The sequence below is a fragment of the Aythya marila genome (genome assembly GCF_965140915.1).
Source record: "Aythya marila genome assembly, chromosome: Z".
Classification (NCBI taxonomy): Eukaryota; Metazoa; Chordata; class Aves; order Anseriformes; family Anatidae; genus Aythya; species Aythya marila.
The window spans coordinates 24826832-24849390 of record NC_139080.1 but is presented as its reverse complement, the minus strand read 5'-3'; the positions used below and the strand labels follow the sequence as shown (position 1 = coordinate 24849390).

At 39.8% G+C, this 22559-nt stretch overlaps 1 protein-coding gene across 2 annotated transcripts in view; it reads right to left on the bottom strand.

Moving 5' to 3' along the window:
- The window catches only part of LHFPL2 (LHFPL tetraspan subfamily member 2), a 129510-nt gene that overhangs the window by 19103 nt on the left and 87848 nt on the right, over window positions 1–22559 (bottom strand). The gene's annotated exons all lie outside the window — the stretch shown is intronic.

Here is a 22559-nt window from a genome sequence, read left to right as displayed (position 1 = left end):
GCCTCTGTGCTTGAACTCAAAATGTGTCGCTTGGAAAAATGGGGAGAACAGGAAATGCACTCATGTTATCCCGTCAGCGATGGGAGCACGGCACTTTCAAGTTTTACTCACACACACAAAAAGCATACCAGCATTCAACCAAAGGCAAAAAAGTGCCTCATTACTACACCTCTGCCAAATACAAAGGGCTCAGCAAATAGCAGAAAAACAGACATTCTCTTCCTTTATGCTTTTTTTTTTTTTTTTTTTTTTTTAGCTTTGTCAAAGAGCAAGGGAGTTGGTGTTCAATTTCTTAGGGGTTTTTGAGTTCAGTGGTTGAATCTTAGTCCCACTGAATGCAAAACTAAAAAAAAATACACAATTTCAACAGATTCAGAATTTAATCCAGCCATTTTTACTCTGTCCTACACTAGGAGTAGTGATTTATACATAAGATCTTATCCACATTACTCTTCTTCTAGATCTGTTTCTAGATTCCTCTGGGCCTTGAGGATGTATGGAGCTAAGCTGCCACACCAACAACTGGATTTTGCCACCCTTAGTTCACTGTTACCACACTGCCTGTTTTTCTGATGGATGCTCCTGCTTCTTCCTGGTATTCTACATAGTGCTTAGAATACCGGGCACAATCTACAGCTTTCAGCCTCTCTATTGCTGCTAGCTAACTAGAGAAAGACATCAGAAAGCACCAAAAAGAGTGCATATCTGGCAATCAGACAAATAATTTCATAGGCTTTATTAGGTTAATTATGAAAACTTACTAAATTACATGTTAAGAAAAGGCAAAACATACTTAGTTGTGCTTTAGCTGTGCTGTGATAATAGCTCTGCTCACTTTATGTTTTTTCCCTGGAAAATCTGGGAAAATCATGAAGTTTTCAAGCAACCTGACATACAGATGACTCGAATACACCCTTTGTAATAACAGAGAACTGAAGTGTCAGCCTGCCAAAACAAAGTTAATTCTCTCAGTATTTCCACTTTAAATAATAACTGGAATGTAAGAAAAGCATACATTCTTCTGATGTCAGCGGCACAATTAAAGAGAATTTAATAAAAAACATCTTTATTTTTAAGAAAAGTTCCAAAAAGCCCTAGAATCTGTATTTTTGTGCAAGCATTGCTCCTGTGTTAAATCCTCATCTTTCTAATTAAATCTGCTTTAATCAAGGTGCAAAGGACAGCAGCAGAACACCTATCACAGCTCTTACAACTCACCCTGTACCCACATAAAATAATAAAATACAGTTTATTGAATGTAGAGGAGAACAAAGTTCGTGTGTATTTAAGTATGTACATAGAAACTTAATATGAACACAGGAAGTCATAAAGACATGTTTCTGGTAGCAAATGTTGGATGCATGGTTAGAACCAGGAGGAAGAGTTCACACCATTACATTCTTTTCCATTTGAAATGCAAGCTCAAAAATACATTGTGGTAGCATTTTAGAACAAAGTACCTCCAGAAAAGTCACTGCATGAGTAGAACTGCCTGGTAAAAATGGTATGGAAACAGTGCCAAATCTCTGGACTTCACTGGGACTCAAACTTCCCAGTTCTGCTGTGTAGCAAAACTTCAAAGCATGTGAAAGTTAGTAAGTGTCACCAATAATGACAGTTCAACAGCACATACTTAGCTTTCAAATGAAACATTCAGAACTCAGCTTTTCCTAAGTAACTACCACTTTATTCTGGTATGAAAAGCATCTCCAGAGACACCCATGATTATTCACAGGAGAGCACCTGCGTAAATTAGTTCTTGCACTAGCGATAATCTTGAGCGTGACTGCCAGTCCTGTACACCTCCTTTTATAAGGAAGAGGACAAAAACATGCAAGGAATACAGTGCACAGGTCAGAGGAGGGGCAGGGGGCATTTCTAACTCGTGAGACTTGGCAGAGAAAGGTTGCAGATGAAGCACTGGAAATAATTCACAGTTCAGTCATGCTTGTGGAGTCAACCTTTTCCTTCCTACATGCACCACCTTGACTTTCCAAATGAATTAACCCATTTCTTCAATGACTCCAACAAAATGCATGCACCGTACACCAAACTCTCTCCAGCTACACACTGCATTAAATAGCTGTGCTTCGTGAAGCTGCCCTCCAGCATGCTGCTCACCCCTTTTTCTCCCATTTTTGCTTCACAAAAGTTCAAGCTAGTCTACTTTCAGGCTGAAAACTGGCTGTTTATTCCTCCTCTCAATTTCCCAGACCTTGATGATTTTTTTCCATGATAGAACTGCATGTTCTTCACAGCACGCCACTCAACATCCACTTCTGAGCGACTGTCAAAATATTTGTTTTGACAGCCCATATTCAAAATATACAATGGTTGTTTAACCCCACTGGTATAAACTCACTCAAATCAATACTCGTTGAGGAAGCAGACTCCTTGTTTTAGGATCACCCTTTACTCTTTTGGGCGTGCCCCTGTTTTTACGGCCATGTTCTTCATCTGTGGGGGTGAGTTATTTAGTGCAGTGTGTAGCTGGGTTGGGTTGGGTCCCAACAGTCACCCCACCCCACCACCAGCTCCTCAGTTAGCCACTAGAGCTCTTGGATGCACCACAGAAGCTCTCTGAGCTAAACATGCATTTTTTGTTTTTTTTGTGTGTTTTGTTTTGTTCTGTTTGTTTGTTTGTTTGCTTGTTTTTTTTTGAGGGGAAAGGTGTTTTAAAATGTGGTTCATTTCAGCCAACCAGTTCATACTGTACCCTTCCAAAACCACTAAGACAGCAGCAAACTGATGCTGCAGCAGGAACAAGGGGCAAAAGGACCTACAGATGATTTTCAATGCTGATGTTAACATATCTGGAAACTTCACCCCTTCACCATCAGTCTCATTTACCCTGTGTTCCCTCAACCATGCTCATGGTCAATCTTGGCATTTAGTGAAGTTTAACAGTTAAAAGATGTTAGATCCTGACAGCATCCAATGAAGATAAAACTGAGTTCCTGAATGAAGGGGAGAAAAAAAAAAAAAAAGAAAAAAAAAAAAAAAAAAAAAGAAAGAAAGAAAAAGAAAACGTGTATTTTGGTTCCTTGAGTCTAACGAACAACTCTGACAGCCAGATATTATGCCTCAAGTTATACTTCCACATATGTCACTAAGAATATTTATCTGTTGCCTTTTACTACAGAACATCTGTAGTTAGGATCTGGATAGGCTGCACCGATGGGCTGAGGTCAACTGCATGAAGTTTAACAAGGCCAAGTGCCGGGTCCTGCACCTGGGGCGCAATAACCCCAAGCTGAGCTACAGGCTGGGAGAGGAATGGTTGGAGAGCTGCCAGGCAGAGAAGGATCTGGGAGTGATGGTGGATAGTCGGCTGAATATGAGCCAGCAGTGTGCTCAGGTGGCCAAGAAGGCCAACGGCATCCTGGCTTGTATCAGGAACAGCGTGACCAGCAGGGCTAGGGAGGTGATCGTCCCCCTGTACTCAGCTCTGGTGAGGCCGCACCTCGAGTACTGTGTTCAGTTTTGGGCCCCTCGCTACAAGAAGGACATCGAGGTGCTTGAGCGGGTGCAGAGAAGGGCGACGAAGCTGGTGAGGGGCCTGGAGAACAAGTCCTACGAGGAGCGGCTGAGGGAGCTGGGCTTGTTCAGCCTGGAGAAGAGGAGGCTCAGGGGCGACCTTATCGCTCTTTATAGGTACCTCAAGGGAGGCTGTAGCGAGGTGGGGGTTGGCCTGTTCTCCCACGTGCCTGATGACAGGACGAGGGGGAATGGGCTTAAGTTGAGCCAGGGGAGTTTTAGGTTAGATGTTAGGAAGAACTTCTTTACTGAAAGGGTTGTGAGGCACTGGAACAGGCTGCCCAGGGAAGTGGTGGAGTCACCATCCCTGGAAGTCTTTAAAAGACGCTTAGATGTAGAGCTTAGGGATATGGTTTAGTGGAGGGCTGTTAGCGTTAGGTTGGAGGTTGGACTCGATGACCTTGAGGTCTCTTCCAACCTAGAAAATTCTGTGATTCTGTGATTCTGTAACATTGCTATATGTTAAGGAAATAAATAACATCTAATTTTCTGAACTAGATAAAGAAACACACTTGCCTCCATTTTGCTCACACTGCCAAAACCAAGAAGTCAGAAGCTGATCCAAATTATAATATTTGAGTAAAAATTTTGATCTCAGAGATGTTGAGCTAGAGAGAGAGTTTTGCTCTGGCATACCATACAGATAGGAAGGAACAGCTGCAAAGTTCAAATCTGAGTCAATCACATACATACCACTGCTGTTTATTTTAAAAAAGGTGTCCTACAAGCAAGGCACAAGACTTGCAAGTACCTTCCAGAACAATGTAATGGACAGTGCTCAAAGCTTCCCTTATGGTTTTGACTGGTGGGGGCTCATACTAAACCCTACAACTCAGTTTTCACCCTTCCCAGCTTGGCTCTGTCAGCTCAAGAGTGAGAATAAATCATCTTTAGATAAGTGGCTTTTGGCCTGGCTTAAACAAACAACTGAATGGAAGGCCACACAGATTGCTGAAACAGTCCCAGTTTGTAAAATAAATCCAGGCACAATTAGATCTTTTCTTCTAAAGGTTGCTATAGTCCAAAATACAAGTATGCAGAGGAGTTTCTAGACCTTGTTTACAAAACACAAGCTTGAGCATCTCATAACCCAAAATGTGCAAGTCCTGGAAGCCTGGATTCTGCTTCCTCTGATCATTGTTCGTTAGCACTTACAAACACTATGAGAATGCTTTGAACTACAAGAGTGGAAGTAGCTCCTATTTATATTGATTTTGCAAACTTGGTATTTAAAACAAACAGAGAGAGGCTCACACACTAAGGCGCAATCACTTCTGACTGTCTCCCCAGTCAGGTCAATGTGAGCTGGCACTTTATGCAGCTCCCATCCTTAGGTGTTGCTGGATAAGCACAGGGTCAAATGAAGGCTCACCCTGTCCAGCAGGGCGAGGCAGCCCTCAAACCACAGAGCCAGAAGGGACAACACTTCAGGAAGGAATGTGGGATGAGCATTAGGGATTATTCATTTTCCGGGTGAGTGGTACCTTGCACCGTGCTTTATTGTCCCAGGGACTGAAAATGAAAAAAAAAAAAAAAAAAAAAAAGAGGACAGAATAATCCACTGAGAGATAGTAGCAACAGAGTGAGAAGGAGGAAGAAAGGGAAGGAGGAAGAAAGCAAGAGAAAGAACAGTTGTCATGTGAAACAGTCCCAATGCCACTTCTCCTTCTACTTAGTCCCCTTGCAGGACCTGTGTTCCTGCAGGAGGAGTTGCCCAGGAGGAAAGGTCAAGCTCCTGCCATCTTCTGCATCTTCAAGCAGGCAACCAGACACTGAGCAGTGTTTCTCAAGAGATACCACCAGGAACACCAACTCACATTGCTAAAGGGCCCTACGTACATTTATAAGTGACCTGCAAGCATAAGAGGAGGTACATTCATCTCAAAAGAGAATAGGGATGAGCATTAGTTCTTAAGGAAAGACAAGATGTCACAAAAGTTACGAGTAAGTTCTCTCTGCATGCCATGAGGAGCTCTGCTGTCACCAGTTTGTGGTAAGCAATGCATACTCACCACGGGAAACACCTGGGTCAAGAAGAAAGGGAACTTAAGATACTTCAGTGTGTCATTGTTTTACTTTGTTTTTTAAATGCAACAGATTGAGTCATCAAAATATTCAGTCAGATAACAGAACAGGAGCAGGTGCTTTAAAACTTAAGTGGTTGCACAACTTCAGTCAAACAGCAGAAAATAAGCAAAGGATTCCCTCCCCCTCCATCCGGCTTCATATTTTCATCAAATTATTTCCTACTAGAATAACACTCCTTAGGAGGAACAGAACTTTTTACCTGAAGAACAGAAAGCGAATCTTTGACTAGTCTTTGCTTGCGAATTAAAGAGAGCACACATTTCCATATCATAAATATTTAACTGTTATAAGCCTGCACAAGCATATTAATGAGTGCATTATTGTGACAGATTGTTGAAAACGTGCCATATTCTGCTCATAGACAGACATGTTCCACTAGTAACAGACGGAATGCTGACAATACATCATGTCTCGATCCTGTTGGCATGATGTAAGATGTGAAATATAACAAATATTTTGAAAAATAGTTCAAACTCACTAAGTATCACAGTCAAGTCCATGTTTCCTTGTCTTTCCTTTGAATTACGTCTTGTTTATTCCACTCTTTTTCTACGAAAGACAGAGCTTGTAGATATGAAATCTGTAACTGAACTGCCTACCCCTCACGTGCCAAAAAGCCCAAATTCTATGTGTCAACAAGTTTAAAAAAAAACACTAACAATGACGGCTGTTCTCATGAGACAGTGTGAGATAGTTATTCCTTGCCACCTTGCAGGTAGGTTTCTTCCTATCATGCTGCAGAAAATGCCATCTAATTACGGGCGGATTTGTTTCTCAAATATATCACTGTAAAAGAAATGAGTATGAAACACTTCCAACTTCAAAAAAAAAAAAAAATCAGTTGAAATGCACTATTCTCTTTCTGACCTCATTAAAAGCTGTGGCAAAACTCCCACTGACTTTAATGGGGCCAATACATCGCTGAAAAATCACTAGAAGAATGAGAGTTTCCAAATTTTCATACCAGCTGCAGGGGAGATTTAAACACAGGACTCATTTCCCTCTTTTCTCATCCAGACAAAACTTTGCATGCTGCCCCCCAACTGAGAGTAGATCAAATAACTTGGATTTCCAACATCTCCCCTGAACTGCAAATTCTCAAGCAGGAGATTTGTTCCATCGCTCTGTATTTATTGATTTACAAAATTCCTTAAACCTACAGCCATTACATTATGTTTTGAAAACTTACTCAAGATCTTTTGTAATTCCAAAATTTATTAAAACTTATGAGGTAAAGAAAAGCTAATGTGTAGTACTTCCATTGTTGGTATCTCAAGAGAAAATTACACATCACATAAAAAATCATCACTAAGGGAGCAATCTTGGCTAGAATTACTGATAGCCTAACTGCTCAGGAATTCACCAACTGGGAGTGGAATTGTGAGTTTCCTTTCTTACTTTCCTCACTAGGTCACTGAAGTCTCAATATGCAAGATCCTCATCTGAAGCCCCCTTTCTTGGTCACCTGCAATGTTACATCCATCAAGCAGAGCCAAATATTCACTGTGGTATAATCACTTCTTGCAGCAACTCCTAAGTACAGCTTCTAAGGAGTTATTGTGTGTGGGGTGAGGGGAAGAAGGAACAATTAGGAGGAAAATGGGAAGTCATAAGGAAAATACTGCTAATTTTTGGTACCAAACAAAACCTTGCTGTTTTTGTACTAAGGGATTTTACCTTAAAAGGAAGCTAGGCTTTTGCTGTCCAAATAGTTAATAATTTGTACATGAGCTACAGCATCAGCCCAAAAAAACTTGGAATCCGTGCTTGTTGTAAAAAGCAATTCACTCCCATGAGTTCACTGTGACAGAATTGGAACTACTCTTCATAATTTATGAATATTGTATTAAGATATTTATTATAGAAATATATTGGCTATTGTTTAATAAGAGGCTGGTGAGAAAAACAGGCAGGAAAGGAAAGAATGACTTGATTATGCCATTTCTCAGCGAATTCTGGAGAACTGCTTATTAAAAAGACAATACTTAGGACAGGAAAAACCTCGTGAACACAGTAGATCAAAGACACGAGGACTGTGTAGGAAGGAACAGTCTTTCAAACTGAAGGGAAGAGAAGTTGTTTTGGACAAACAAGCTGAAGAAAAAGCCACCTATTGAAGGTGTCTGCTGAAGTTAGGCCAGCATGGGACACAATACTGGGCCCCCAATTTGCTTTTAGGCAAAGCAGATGCCCCTGCAAACAGCCTTGTTTCCTTACACAAAGCAAACACCACTATAATTAATTCTCAAAAGGAAGCTGGTGCTGTGAACACCGTGGTGAACACTTAGCAGAATGACTGCAACAGTCAAATATCTGCAGCTTGAGGACTGTACCTGAGGAACTGGAAGGATTCTGTGACTCAGGTTGTTCCAGTGTTACTCACAGCTTATGCTTGCAAACAATCCTCCATCTCAGTCCCTCCAGAAAGTCACATTACAGGTGTGGTCTGCTCTCCAGTGTCATGGTGTGCAGGGTTTCCACAGTGTGGAGCAGCCACACCTTCATCAGTGCCAGACCCACCCTGGATCAGGGTGATGCAGCTCAGCAAACTGAGGCATGAGTTACTGCTGGTTACTGCCAGGAGAAGGCACATCTATGACTCATCTGCCACAATTCAAAAATGCTTTCATTCAGTTTCATCTTCATTCAAACTGAAAATGAAGCATCCTTCAAAAATATTCAATATAGACGAGCAGTTCAGCACACTAATATGCAGAAAACGAAACACGTGCCAGAAACATCCTTCTGGAGCAAACATTGAATTTTGACTGTGCACGAGCTGAGGAGAACCACTAGTGACTCAGGAGAAGTGAAAGGGGTCACGGTGGATCAGAGCCGCCATGTCCCCACACACACCTTTGTGTGTAGACATATGAATATCTGGACATCATATACAACAATAAACATGAAAAGGTTCATGAAGATTCTTTTATCCAGTCTGGAAAAAAGGCAGTGTACTCAGAGAAATACACAGATATGATATCTCTGCAAACATCTACTGAACATGAGCTTTAACCAATGTTAATGACTAACTATTTAACCACAGCCAAGAGAGAATAGATGTAAGATGTTTCTGATACTGCATATTTCATAAATTAATAATTAAAGGAATGAAATGTTCAGTTCACTTTAAAATGGAGGCTCAGTGCAAAGAGCTTGGAAAAATCTAGACTAGTAATTCATATTCTGGAAAACTCATTTTAGACCAAGGAACTGGAAGAATCTGATGACTTATTTTAGTGACTGGATTCAATTTTAAAGCCAAGATTAGGCATACTTCTAAAAGCTGAGCCATGTACAATTCTGGCTTGCTTTGTGCATTATGAGTTGTTAGACTGGGGAATCATAATAATGTTTTTCTGTCCTTTAAATGTATACAACTGTGAAAATAATTTTTAAAAGCTGAAAAGTGCTGGAGGAAAAAAACATCTGCATCCTTCTCAACTGCACTTCTTTGAAAATGCTCCACCATCTCTCTGATGATGTTCTGTACACTACAACAGAAGCTGTGCATGGATATGCACATGTGTAAGGCAGGGCTATACCTTCTTGCTATCTAAATACATAGAAAAAAATGAAAGGAAAAGGGCATCACTGCCATCACAGTTTTCCAATTATACAACTAAGTGTGTAGAAACACTGTGAACTAAACCTGAATGCAGCTATTGCAAATCCTGACCCTTTTGGATTTTGGTGTACTCCTCAGCATCATGCATTGTGCCAACAGCTCTTCTTGTACCTCAGACAGAATCCTCAACTATTCCATCTGGAATCTGCAGCCTGGACTTGCTTTCTGGTGTTCCTCATTCTCCACTAATTACAACAAATGACAAGCGATACCAAATGAAAAGATCGTGTCTCCAGAAGTAGCTTCAATCCACCTCATCACTGAGATATAGTTTTGTTATTAACCTGATTTTTTTTCCTACCATACTCACTGTACAAACAATTCCTATAGCAACATTCCACAACAGTCTGTCCATCCTATAAGGTAATACAAATTCACCTACTAAAAGACAAACTTACCTTTACAGCTGGCATGAACTTTTCTCATATTGTACTTCTGTGCAGAATATAACCTCACTTATAACACCTATAGGGGATGCTTCTGCCCCTGTGTGTAAGAGAATGAGGCTATTGGACAACAGCAGATACTCAACAAGGTTAGGCAAGGTCACAGGACAGACCTTCAGGACAGACAGCCTTTCTGTCCATTGAGTTGTGAGTTTTCTTTTTAAAGCTTTCACTCACATTAATCCTTTCAAAAGCAAATTCCGTCTACAAACTAGTGTAAACAAAGCAGCTGATTGTACTATTGCCAAAAGGTGTGAAGTCCTAGATTATGCATCCCCTTGGGAAATGCAAATAAATCAAACTCAAACCTACATATCCGAAGATCTCCCAATACGTGGATAGACATCTGTTATTTAGATCCCTGCATCTCATCAGCTTTAACAATCTGCCTGCTCTGTAAGTTTCAAGCACTTAATTGGATTATTAAAATGATCTTTAAATACACAATTACTGTTAGATCATGTTGTTACACTTCAAGATCCGTATAAACACAGAATTCAGTGCAAAACTAAATGCACAATGTACCTTGACACAGGTCTATCCACTATCATATAGCTTGCTGTTTCAAAACAATTCAAAATGTGCACTGCATTCTGTAAATTGATAATGTGAATTCTCAGCATTAGCTGGGCCTTTAAAATACACAGTCACAATTTACATATTTTATCTTCTGTTTCCTAATAAATATGGTCCTAATATTTATTTTTATCCAAGTCATTTCATCATGGACAGAATTAAGTAGATCTTAAGTAAATAATTAAGTAAATAAATCAGTAACAGCATTTATAAAATGGAGAGAAAATAACATCATATAGACCAGACATTTACGCAAACATTTATCAGAATTTTACTCAGACTCATATCTCACTGATCCACAAAGGTCTTTTAACATCATGCAGTACCAACATTTGCATACATTCCTGCTCACAGTATCTTATTCAACACATAATTCAGTTCTGTTCTGGAACAAACTTCCTAGTTTAGATAGCTGCACGTGTGTCTCTTAGAAAGCTCACCAGATTCTCAAGGTGGATTTTTCACTTCTAATACTGGCCTCAATGTCTGGCAATGAGTCTTTGCCTATTTGGTTATGTCAAGCCCCTAGAATTAATTGTTCAGAAAAAAATATATATATATAATCAAAACCATTTGAGTATAAAATGGAATTTACTGAGCAACTATGCATTTTCTCTTTGTTTGTTTTTCCTTTTTCAGAATGCTTGGCCCTACGATCTCTCACTGTTGAGTAATAAAGCTATGAGATCGACCTAAATCAAGGTGGGTGGGGGATGGCAATAGACTACCTAAACGTGAAAAGGATGGAAACATGCAGGTGGAGAACAAAAGTTCAGCACTATCCTCACTATAGCCAGTTTTGAACAGGGCTGTGTTTTGTTTTTAATGAAGCACCAGTTCATGTACTGAAAATGCTTTTCAATGACTGTTGTCCATTACTGAGCTTCAGATCTGTGACAGTACATAAAATCTGCCTATTTGACGTGGTTATAATACTCTCTATATAAAGTTCAAAAATCTTTGCAATAGTCTCTCCTTACAAAATAACTTTTTATTCTTCCTGCACAAAGGTTGAATCAGGAGATTTATTTATTTTTCATTAAACCAGAGAAAAGATAAGGGAACAATGAAGCTCTTGTTCAGCATTAACCAGTAAAAATGCTTATATAAAAAGCACAAAAGTTTCCTAGCAGATTAACTTCAACAATGGTCATCAACTCAAAGCACTAGAAAAAATAAAATCTGTTGCATATTCAGCCACCCTCTCAATAAATCAAAATGGAAATAAAACATACACATCAAGCTCCTTGCCAGTCTGCAAGCTCTGTTGGATGAATAGTGCCTGCAACACATGCAGATCATCATCAAGCCTGGCATCTTTTGCAACAAAAAGACACAGCTAACTCCTCTTTCTTATTTATATCAAAGGTGATTGAATTCTACCTGAAATTATATATAAAATGGATTAATTTGTGTTCACTGAACACTACCTTTACAAAATTAAGGTGTTTTTTTTTTGGACTGGGGTTTTGTTTTTAATTTTAAACTTTATTGCACTGTCTACAGCGAAAGTTAACAGATCAGTTGTGTGTTTTGAACAGGATAAATTCCAGAAACACACTGGTTGGATGTATTTCATGTTGAGCTAGTTTTTCAGTCACCTTTTGCATTGGGGTGGGACAGACCTTTCCAGGTCAAAAGCAAATAAACAAGCAGGTTGAACTGATCGTTTTGGGTTTTTGCTCCTGGAATCATTTTTGTCTGACCTGACCTGTCAAGATAGCTCAGGAATAAGAGAAAAAGCTCCCCCAGCCTTTCTGTGGCGCATGGTCCATTTTGCAGCCTAGCCAGAGCATGCTGTAAGATTAAACTGGACTGACTCATCATTTGGATAACAATCTCATCTGGACTGAAGCTGTGAAAACACCATGACTTGAGATGATATCATCACTGTTGCAAAATCAAGATTCTTCTGCAGCTCCCCTGGAAAGAGGGTTTCACTGGAAAACAGAAATCAGAGACTTAGAGCTGGCAACTCCTGGGGACTTGCCTAGGGGCTGGCTGATAAATGTGTGCAACTGGGCCTGAGCTGCTGGCACCGCTGCAGGAGCCCCTATTCAGCAATCTGTCCTCCTCACTCTGTGCCCTCACTAGGTCTGTTTGCCTTTTAGGACTGAGATCCACCTCAACTGCTGGCCCTGGTATTTGGAAAACATTTCTGAGTACCAGGATGTGTTAAGCAAAGCTTTTGCCACTGGCTTCATAATCTGCACTGCCACTGATGACTGGTTTTGCATTGCACCTTTTTGCAGCAATAAATTTAAAATGCTGCCTGAGCAGCTCTGGAAGTAGTGCTAGAGAACAGAGCTTGTCTTTTACCAAAATTTTCAGGTTTACCTCCTCTCGATGGGTAGATGCCTTCACAGAGTGCTGCAGGAGGAGAGCAGCAATTGTGCTCCTCCATGCTCAGGCTGTGCATCACTGACTACAAGAACACTTGCATTTGGTTACTGTATGGATTTATCCCATGAATGGAGAGTAACTTTGCTCCTTTTTCACTAGAATCACTAGAATCTGGGGTTGGGGGTTAACATAAAATTATCAGAAAAGCTGGAAAGCACTTTCAAAAGCTTGAGAGGAGTCTGTTTATCTAGGATGTGCCCAACATCTTGTCTCCCAACTGCAGGTTAAAATAAGAAACCACAGGAGTTCTGCAGCAATGTTGCTCTCAATGGCCATATGCTGGAGCCAGATAACACTTCCAGCATGTGTGCAGCCCTGATTCTCTTTGTTATTCCAGAGACACCATCTCTCTAAGGGCTTAAAAGCAATGAAATTGCAATGAAATATGCTGCAAGAACAATAACACATATAGCTCCTGTCCCCAGATGTGGAAAACCTTCTCTGTACCAGATTTTGGTTTCTTTATGAGCTGTTACAATAAGGCTGTATAAAAAAAAGGTACTTGAGAAATTGGTTTGTTTGTAGAAAAAGCAAAAAAAAACAACAAAAAAAAACCATGACAGGTTAGGTTAGATTAGGCATGTATGCCTGAAATGTAAAACTAACATGCTGGTCACAGTTATACCTAGTAAAACAATCCTCTGCCTTGTTTTCAAACCAATATTTATGTTTAAGTTTTTTACAGGAAGCTATAAAAAGAAACAATAAGCAGAAAGTACTTAAACCACAAGCAAATGCAAGGAAGAGATAAGGTGAAATACTAAAAATAAGTCTGGAGCAGTTCTGAGTGTGGTGGGGAAGGAAAGTACCACTAAAATATGCAAATACGGTTAAAAAGGAAAATAAAGAAATAGGAATCAGCTGGTGAGAGGAAGAGTGCAGTGGAACAAAGCACACTACAGGAATGCACACAAAGATTGTTACAGTAACTCGCAGGGGAAAGCTATACATGTAAGACAAGGTAACAGCACCACTACTAGACTAAAAAAAAAAAAAAAAAAAAAAAAAGAGAGCATATGGTAAAATATGAAGAAGAATGATTGAAATGATGGACATGCAGTTGTCTCTGAGACTGATGCATTGACTTGCTGCTGAAAGGCCCACTTGGAAAGCCTATGCTGTTCTGTAATCACAGCCCTGCAGAGCAGCGCAACCACACCACCACTTCTTGACAACACTGGGGAAAAATAAGCTCTGCCTGACCTGAGGCAGGTTTGACACGAGCAGGTGGCGTTGTTTCAGGCACCTCTCAGCTGCAGATGCTTCATACAAATCATGAGTACAAATTATGCAGGGACATGTAGTTTTATGATACAAATGTTAAATAATGACGTATTACTGACCTGATACAGAAAGCTGTAGAACAGCAGATATTGAAGTCTATGCAAAAGAATAGTCAGTGATGGCTTAAATTTTGAAAACTCTTGGAGAGTTTGAAAAAAGTTGAACAGAGATGACTGAAAAACCATAGCAGCGGCTTTTCAACATGGAATAATGTAGCGCTGAAACAAACAAACAAACCACCTCTGCCTCAACTAACGGCAAGAAACAGGACACCCTGAATTCTTATAGGCAATTTTTCTCAGCCTATGAAGAACATGAGATTATGAAAACAAGCCTGACCCTTTTCCATGGTGTGCTCCTTTACAATGAAAGGCTAAAATCCAAAGCTTAAACTACTTTTGTTGTGGTTATTGCTGTTGTTGGAAAAAAAGATCAAGAAGGGTCTTGGTACAAGCAGGCACCATTACCTCACCATGCATCTTAAACTATTTTGTTTTCTGAAAATACCACTAAGACAAGTAGAGAAGAATGGTACTAGGGACAACTTTAATTAAGACTGAGACTGCTACACCCCTTTATCAGACCCCAAACAATCCAGTTTCCTAACAGTAAACTACCATTGAAACTCTTACTTATAGGACAGAGAAGCATTCAAGAGTTCAATACAGTTACTATGATTCACAGAAGATTTTCATCACACTGCAGTCATGCCCTTATGATCATTGAGCAAATATGCATATTGCTTAGAAGACAGGCATTATAAGAAATTTGGTTTTGAAACAGTTCAAAAATGACTGTTTAGCAGCACAATACTGTGACAAATGAGGATGACTTCTTCATTTTCTCTTCTGCTTTCTGAGATATCAGAAAGTCAGGCATTAGCTTAGATTTGTTGGTACTGTACTTAAGTAGTTGTTAATTGCTCAAAAACAAGTTATGTTTTTAGACTAATACAAATGAGGCATGGAAAAAAATAATGGAGAAAACCTCTATTTGCCTTTTTTTTCTTCCCTTCCTTGGGAGACATACTTATCATATTTGCATCAATACTGGAAAAACAGAGGATATTATAACACTACAACTACTGCACCTTCCTTAAAGCATCTACCCTGATTTTAAATACATACTGTAAACTTAGTTCATTATGTGAGTCAGCATATAAGGAGTATACTTCTTAAAAGGAACTACTTATATTTACCTTGGGATAGTGAGGCATTAACATAGAGCAAATTTTTATGTCTGACAATAATGCTACATGTACACCTAATTAAATTCATAGTCATGCTCCTACACAGTATCTCAGGGAGGCAAGTGTTATCCCAATTCTGATAAACAGTTATGCATGCTGTCAAACAAATGCACTGCAAAAACCAGACAGAGGGAAAATAAAGAAAACCCCCACCCACTTTTTTATTCCCAGCCACGAAAGCAAGACATTGAACTCCATTTGACTCCAACAGCAAAGCCCAGGCAACGCTCACTGGGGTGGTGTGGTGGTGGTGGGTGTTCCATTTTGTTTGATTTTGGAAAGAGTTGCTAGAAACATTCTGCAGTGACTTATACTGAATAATATTATTTAGCTCTCAGTTGAAATAAAATTGTGGCTTAAAGCACAAAACAAATAGAGACTGCGACACTGGTCTTTCAGCTGGTTAAATGCTTTAATGCACCCCCTACAGTATTAAGACACAAATCCCTTTGGTTAGTGACATTGTTTGAATTCATTTCCCAGAAGAAATTAATATACAACATCAAGGCTGTAGATATATCAGACTTCTCAACTATCACATTACTTTTGAAATAGTAGATGTTTGCATAGATTTTATTTTTCTGAGCAGAAAGACTTCATAGGATATGTTTAGATATGCTCAATATCACTTGAAAATTCTAACTCCATTGCCTACAGTTTATGAACTCATCGTTTCCATTAGGCTTGCCTTGCTATTTAATCACAGAAATACAAGCTGCTTTTGAGTATTAACATGCATCTACAAATGTAATCTTAGAAACAAAACAACAAACTGACTCAGTTACTATGTTTTCACTTAGATTGTCTGGTATTCAGGAAGTTAGACTGATTAGTAATCATCTGAGAGAGCCCTTGAAATGATGAGTGACCTTTTAAAAGTTCAGAAGAATAAACATGTATCATGAAATCACTGGGAAACAGCTTCTTTAAGAAAACAGGTAGTGGAGAAACTTAGTTGAGGGTGAATTTTTCACTGCTTATCCGTCATATCCTGGTGTTAAGTTCTGACCACGACAAAGGCACCAGCCCTCTCCAAAAAACAGGGATGCTTGTTTTTCCTCTTCATAATTAAAACAGATACTTACATGATAGTCACATTGCTTGTATATGCTGTAATATTGGGAACATACCTACATCAAAAAATTCTTGTGCTGTGTTAAGATATTGCCAACTGGGTGGTTTCCACTAAGCCCATTTAGGAGAACTTTCTGAAAGAAAGACATCTGAGAAGACAATAAAAAAAAATACACTAAGCTAAAACTTACTAAATAGAGGACAACCATTACAACTTCTCACTGCATGGCAGACACTATCTTAAGTAGAGGAGTTCAAAAGGTGTCCTCATAGAAATAAAAGTCAGTAACTGGACATGCCTATAGGAATTGCATACCATAAGCAAAAAGAACTTAGTTCATATCAAGAGTTACCAATGAACTGACACCAATGAAGTCAAAGGAGAAAAAACAAAACTGCAGTAATATTATATTGATGCATTTTGGAACAGCTTTGTTGCTTTTTTCAGCCAGAAATGATAAATGGACAATCTTTTGCTGTATCTTGAGAATGTCTGTACTCGCTCAGATGTCCAGAAAACAGCAGACATACAGATTTGGAGTGTTTCTGGGTGAAAGGAAAAAATGAGAAGAGATCAGAATGGTCTCTACTTCAAAATTGCCCCATTCTCCTATTTCCAGTCGGAACAAGACGATGAATGAGCTTTTGTTTTTACTTCTGAGAAGTACTCGAAGCATCCAGGGATGCGGTCGTAGTAGTAACACAGAACATTACTTAGTTATTTCTTGAAAGTACAACATAAAGCAGCATGAAATCTGAAGGACAACACTCAGTAAGGACAAGTTCCAAGAAAGAGAATTCAAATATATAAACAGAAAGGAAGAACAGCTAACAGAATAAAATAAGTCACAACTAAGCAGCAGTCAAAATTATGACAAAGTGCAGAGAAAAAACAAAAAAGCTAAACTGAAGCTCTGCACTGAAAACTTCCAAATCAAGGATATTACCCAGCAACAGAAAGCAATGAGATTCCACACACTTTCAATGCATCCAATTCATCAGTTTACATTTTAGCAAAAGATGAAAAAAAAAAAAAAAAAAAAAAAAAAGTTTACCAAAGATTTAGAGAAAAGGTGAAGGGAGGCCAGAGGACAGCAACAAGAATGTCCAGAGATCTTAAAAAAGTGAAATATGAGGGACGACCTAAGGAACCTTAATTTATTTGAAAGAATAGGTCATTGATAGGATATTAATGAAGGTAAGTAGTACATCTAGGTTCCCAGAAACAGCATTCACAAACAGAGCTTAAATTCTGAATAGAAGGAGGTTTTATCTAACAAACAATTTTGTCCTTAAATATGACACATCAGCGGATTAGCATCCTTGAAACAAACACTGCTAAACACAGCCGTAAGAAAACAAACAGGAAAAAATAAATCCTGTGCGGGGCTAGCTGAAAGATCACATTCAAAAATCTACGTACGGATTTTTTCTACCTTTCTCCCAGTTTCAAGTTTCAACAAGAGCTACAAAGGCAGCTGTAGCTGTAGTAAGCTCCCATTGCTGGACAGAACTCCAGTAAGAATTGCAGGGTGATTTGAAAAGAGCTTTCTTTCACAGTGCAGTCAAACTTGAGACTCATGCCCTTCACACAGTCAGCCTATAAACTACAGGACAATAAATCAACCAAATCAAAACAGGATGTGCGGGGCAGTTGCTGTGTTTCTTGAACACCTCCTCTGAGATGCAGATGCAAGACACCCAAGGGGATTTGCAGTTACTTCCAAGCCCAGGTGATGCACATGCTCAGAGCAGTCCAGAACTAATTATAAAGCTGAAACCCACAACACAATCTGCTGCTTGGCTTCCTGATGGCATTTGCAGTTTGCTGCAGGAATCTGCAAGAAAAGCTTTGTACACCACCACAATTCAAGGATATTCTTCCTGAAGTTATACTTAACACTAGCAGAGACCTTCTCCACACTTCACTCAATAATAGCTAAAGCTGCAGAAAAAAAAAACTACTTAAGTGCGTGACAGAAGAAAAAATTAACTGACACTGTTGGTTGTGGGAAAAAATCAGTTTGGGTAAGGGTTCCTCCTTACAGCAAGGGGAAAGAAAGTTATTGCTGTTCAGCCTAAAACTCCAGCACAGATTACCTTTATCCACCAAAATTTAAGTTCTGTATTACCACAAAGATTGTTCAACAGTTTGCACCCTTAAAACACATCTTCATCGTGTACAACTTTGCCAAAATAGCAGTTTTGTCTGAAACTTTCCATGCCAGATGCCTGCCTGAGGCCAAATTTTCTTGCACAAGTTTCAGCCAAACAGTTTGGATGTTTCAGAAAATGAAGCCAGAAGCTACATTTTTCAGCATTAGACACTTCTGGTGGCCTTTTCTTCATGAAGGAAAGTCTTTCCTGTCAAATTTCAATTGCCTGTTTAGCTCAATAGAGAAGTAAGATCCGTAGTAGGGGATAAAATCTTCTGATTACACTAGCTGGTGTGTGGCACTGAGGGGTACACAACCACCCTGATACGCCAGCTGCAAGCCTTACCAAAGTTAGTTTAGCAGCTCAAACTTCTGAAGACTGCATTGTCACTTTGCACACCATTCCCTCAGGCCTGAGTCCTGCCCAGAATGCAGAGTCACCATCCCCAGTGGAAAACATGTGGTTTCAATCAGCTGTGCACCGCGGCAGACCAGTGCTGGCATGGGAGCTGAAGACAGGGAGTCGTCTTCTCTCTCTTGACAGTGACTGGGGGCTGCTTTGGAAGAAAACAGTCAAAGAGCTTAAAAAATAATAATAATAATTGTGTTTGTTTGTTTTTTGTAAATCACCAAACCATGGCTGGAGACTGGGTGGGCTGAGGGAATGAAGTGAGCTGCAACATGATGGGAGACTGGACTCCCTGATCAAGAGACAGAAAGGGGTTGTCCCAGGAACCCACCAACCAGCTAAATCAGGAAGAGCAGCTAGGTGTTAACGACAAGAGTTGAAAAAGCACCTGAAAGCATGCAGAATTTATTCCGCATGAGTAACCTAAAATCTGACATTTCCTTACTTACAGTTTTGAGACTGCCTGACAGCATTCTTAAAGCTCTCTAGCTTTGCATCTGCAATGCTACTTAACAGTGTCCACATGCGCTGTTTTGAAGGAAGGAATGAAATTAGATGCTTTAGCTGAGCCAGACTAGCAGGGAAGGCTAAAATTGACCTTTTACTTCCCAGTTCCTGGCTGCATTATCCTTCCACTTTCCTTGACCATTCTGGCAGCCACTGGATCCTTCCATGGGGTGGCTGAACCCACCAAAAAATAACCCAGAAGGAGGGGGAGGAAAAAACAAAACAAAACAGGGAACAACCACACAGGAATCTTCCAAACAAGCAAGTCGGACAGGCTCCCAGCAGAGATGAGAAGCCCCACAGCTGGAGGCAGGAAGGGGGCAGGACCACACAACAGAGAGTGGGTAGGGAGGAGAACAAGACCTCCCCCTTCTTTTTGGATAATGGCCTTCAGCATCACAAGCTAAAGGATATTTATTTTAAAAATTACAGGATGACATATCAAAGCTTTAGCAGCAAAAGTAATGGAGTGATTTGGCTTACCTAAAGCTAAGCCATTATCTTCATTTGTAGACAAGCAACATTTAAAAGAAATTGCTGATCACCTTCTATCTCTTCACCCTTCCCCCCCCCCTCAATTATGGCTCCTAATAACAGAAGCTTGTTCATAGTCACAACTCCAGAGTGACCCACTGAAATTATTTCACTTCAGCAGTGCTAAAGTGACTCATAGGCTTGTGTGTAGTATGCTCCCCACAAAGAGCTCAGCCTTACTGTTTCTCTCATAAATAGGTATGAGAGACTTGTTAGGCTCTGAGAGGCTGGTTAGGCACTGGTATGAGAGACGGGTTAGGCACTGAGAGGCTGTTTAACAACAGTGCCATTTTGTTTAGTCTCCCTTATCTTTCTGTAATTCAATCATACTGGTCGAATTGTACCCTACCCACTTAGAGATTAAAACTGGAAAAATCTATTTTCATTTAAAAAAAAAAAAAAAGTTTTTCTGCGATACCCTTGTGATATCTGAACTTCTATTCAGATAATACAAAGTTTTGAAGAGTCTTGTTCTATCCTTTTTTTTTTTTTCTCCCTAAACAGCCTGCCAAGCCCAGCCCAACCCCAAACCCTGAGAATTCTTGCCAAAATATACATTTAAACCCAACCCATAGAAGGATTGCTGATCCAGGACTCAGCCGTAACAGGTGCTTTTGCAAGTAACAGCAGTCAGGTGGTCAGAGAGGAGGCAACTCTGCTTCTGGACAAGACAGTCCAGCCCTCATTCAGCACCAACACCGAGCAGCATGCTGCTGCTACTGGAGCTGGTGACCCTGTGTCAGCACACCAGAAGCCTCTGGGTCTCACTACACCCTAGACATCCATGAGGGCACCCCTCTGCTTTGAGAGACCCCCAGTGTAGCAGAGAGATCTGGTGAGAAGGGATTCCCCTCCAGTCTTGCTCAGTGTCAGGATGCTAATTATAAATGAGAAACTACTGACCATGCACAACTTGCTTTCCCAAATGGTTCTCTGCAATTCAGCCCTTATTCCACAGATGTACAGATCCTGCTGTGGCTTCTTCCCCCTCCAGAATCCTTCTGACCAGAGCTGTGTCTGCATCACAGGCAGATCTGTGGCACGAAGCCTCCTGGAGTGGGGAAGGGATTGCCACATCATTCTCCAGCTACAGACTAGCACCATTCATCACACCAGTTGACACATCAGACTTGTGTGCTGGCAGGGCAGGGAGGGGGGAAATAAACAAAATCCCACCACACACCAAGTGGTCTGCCGCAAGAAATAAAGATTCTTGCATCACACTCTTCTTATGCTGTATGCAGGGCCTCTTTGGCGCAAACTCTCTTCCTGACCTCATCTACCATGATTATCCTCCAAGTCTTGCCTCCTCAAAGCTCATTTTCTCAAGGGAGCTCACCAGTTAGAAACTGCAGCTACATGTGCACATTTCAGGGAAAAAAAAAAAAAAAGAGAGAGAGAGAAAGAGAGAGAGAGAGAGAGAGAGAAAAAAAACCATGCACAGACTATCTAAGCAAGAAGCTTTCAAAGAATGAACTTCCAGTTGGTTTAGTCATCCAGTTCCAGCAATCTACTTTGTTTCAGCCTGTTGTTCTTATCTCCAAGACATTGATTTTATTGCAGGTCCTTTCTTGGGGTAGAGTACTTTTGAAATTAGAACAACAGACACAAAATCCTGACATGTGATTAATGAGAGAAGGCCTTTGTTGGAGGCTTCTCTGGGCTCTTGGAAGGTAAAATATACTTGCTAAGAACTCCCATCTCTTTCTAGACTGTCAAGTCCCAGATACTTCTGTTATATAGATTTAAAATACTTTTACTTTCCATAATGTGACTTCCTACATGCAAGATATGTTCTCTGAGTTTTAAAAAAATCAGCGTGAACACACACATCCAAAAGTTTCAACTGAAATAGAAACCCTAATTAAAAATAAATATTGCAAGTGTATATAACATAGAAAAAAAAAAGTACATCTGTCTGTATGTTCACATAGCAAAGAACGCAATGAGATTCAGCTTCCAGTAAAGTAATATGAGCATTAATAAATTCGTGTTTAAAAAAATCACCTTTTCCTTTTTCCCTTCAGGAAGAGTTTATACTAACTGAAGTCTTTTGGTTTTCAGATAACAGACAGGAAAGTATTTCTCCAGGAGAGATTAAAGGATTTAGGTAACACTGTATATACAATTAGAATTCCCAAATGTTTGCATCACTGGCAGTTCCTGCGGGTGCTGGAGGAACGATTAAGTTTGATTAAATTGCAGATTGTGCAAGTTTATTTATGGACTCAGCTGTGAAATAGAAAATAAAAAAAATACATGAAGCAAAGCTATTACCTGTAATCTGTTGGTAAAATACCTGAAGTATTATTTTCAACATAAAAACATAGTTCAATATGAGCTTAGAAATAAATGAAATTCAGTGAAAGCACTACACTAGCAGATAAAGGGACAAAAACCACTATTTCAGTCTAAGAGTCTGGAATATATATATTTCATTGGCTCGTTGGCCCAAATGCATTTCAGTTGTGTTTGTCACATGGTTCCAATTCACCTACGGACCTATTCAACTTCACTGGCATTTATTTACAGTACTAATTACTCATTAACACATGCATTTTGTAATGACATGGTTTTGCTAATGTAAAAATATTTCCTGGATAGTTTTGAAGCCTGACTGTATTCTAAGCCAGACAACTAGAAGGTTAAAAAACTAAAATACTAAGAA